Below are 2,155 nucleotides of genomic sequence, written 5' to 3'. Positions count from 1 at the left end.
TCTATGGTGTCAGTGTCTACATTTAGATATTTAATTACTAAGGGGCTTACATTTTAGGTGCTATTTACTGAAGTGTTACGAGAAGCATTTTAATACTGATCTACCAACTAGAAATCAGAAGTCTTTAGAGACAACTACTCTTGAAGTTTCTCTGTTTTGGCAGCATTAATTACTTAGTTCTGGACTAAGATTATCATTTGCATTGTGTGCTCCAAAACCTCATCCAATTTTTAGAGCAAAATAAAAAATCCAGCCAGGTGGTGGCAATCTATCCATGCCATTCCGAGGCAGGTCTGTTGAAGAGGGACACCCTGCTTCATTCCTACAGCAGCAGGTTTGTTTTATGTTCTGCCACATATATCAGTAGGGCTGATGCTGCTCCCAGCGAGTGTAGGTACACTCCTCCTCACCCACAACCTTGAATTTAACAGGAGCAGCTCCAGTGCAGCTGTAGGCCATGGTTGTCTTGACTGGCAGTGGGATTTGGAGTTGAGTGGGTTAGTCCCTGAGTCCCTGTTGGTGTCAGAGTAGCTATTCCAGCAAAACTTCCCTTCAAGTCCCCTTGTAAGGTCTGAAACTTCAAGGAATGCAGAATGGAGTAAACAAGACCTGACTATTAGGAGTGGGACAAACAAACTGCTGCACCGGTATCCAGGCCACGGACATGATCAGGTGCCTGGAGCATCTCTGCTCTGGAGCCAGGCTGAGAGAGCTGGGGGTGCTCACCTGGAGAAGAGAAGGCTCTGGGGAGACCTCAGAGCCCCTTCCAGCACCTAAAAGGGCTCCAGGAGAGCTGGTGAGGGACTCTGGATGAGGACCTGGAATGCCATGACAAGAGGGAATGGCTTCCCACTGCCAGAGGGCAGGGTTAGATGGGATACTGGGAAGGAATTCTTCCTTGTGATGGTGGTGGGGGGAGGCCCTAGCACTGGGTGCCCAGAGAAGCTGTGGCTGCCCCTGGATGCCTGGAAGTGTCCAAGGCCAGGTTGGAGCAGGCTTGGAGCACCCTGGGACAGTGCAACGTGTCTCTGCTTATGGCAGGGAGGTGGAATGCGATGAGATTAATTCCCTTCCAACCCAAATCAGTCTGATTCTATGAATGTTCTGAAATACCTGAATTTTTCTCGTCCTAGCTGGCACATCTAAATTCAGCATCAAGGAAAAAACAGACACAGAGATTGGATACTTGTTTTAAAAGTGCTATGAAATACCACTTTCAGCAAAGCAGAAAATAGAAGACAGATTTTGTGGAAGTTTTTTTGAGACAGCTAAGGAAAAAAATTGTTTAGGTTAAAAAAACAGTTCTGTTCACCTGATCTTTGTGCACATGCAGACACAGGCCCCATTGCTTAACTTTTTGTAATGCAAATTTCCTGAAAAAAGTTTGAGGGGAAGTTAGAATAGCCAATGAAAATGACATACAGAGTTTATACTCTTCCAGCAATAATTATGCAGAGAAAATGAAGCCAAATCCCATGGATGCTACGTTTCATGAACTATATTAAATAGCATAGTACATTTGTATTGTGCATGGGTTTAGGAAAATTTTAAATTGAATATTATGCCAAAAGTCAGTTGAATTATAGAAAGAAACATTTCATTAAAATTTAGGGAAATTATATGGCTGATGACATTGTCTAAAGTAACATTACTTGTCTATGCATTTTTTCCACCAGAGGGTGCTGGCTGATTTTAAAAAATATGTTATGTAGGGGTCATTTAAGGCACTGTACATAGCAGAAGCCTAAAATAGGAACAAAAAAAAAGAGATTTGCAGTCTTCATTATGACACCTTCAAGAGAAGGTGCTAGGTGATTCCATTGTTAGCAGAGCAGTGTTTATACTCAGGATTTCAGAGGCTGTCCTGCTGTGCTGCATGAGACCTGTAGAAATATCAGTAACTAATGTGTATTTTTCAAAGTCTGTAGCCCATAGACTGCTGTTTTAATGTCCTGGCACGGTGATGCAGGACAGAGCAGAAAGCATTTTACCAGAGAATTCTGTACTTTTGCTCTAGTGGGAACTGATGCTATAAGTATTAGAGGAAAATGTGCTGCTTGGCAGTACACCAATAGGATAAACTCAAATAAGAATAGTATATTAAATGATTGGAGATTCAAATGAAATTAATTTTCTATAGCCTCTCTAAGGGGGA

The sequence above is a fragment of the Poecile atricapillus genome, chromosome 20, assembly GCF_030490865.1.
Source record: "Poecile atricapillus isolate bPoeAtr1 chromosome 20, bPoeAtr1.hap1, whole genome shotgun sequence".
In the NCBI taxonomy this organism is placed as follows: domain Eukaryota; kingdom Metazoa; phylum Chordata; class Aves; order Passeriformes; family Paridae; genus Poecile; species Poecile atricapillus.
The sequence above is the reverse complement of the archived record's forward strand: the minus strand, read 5'-3'. Positions refer to the sequence as shown.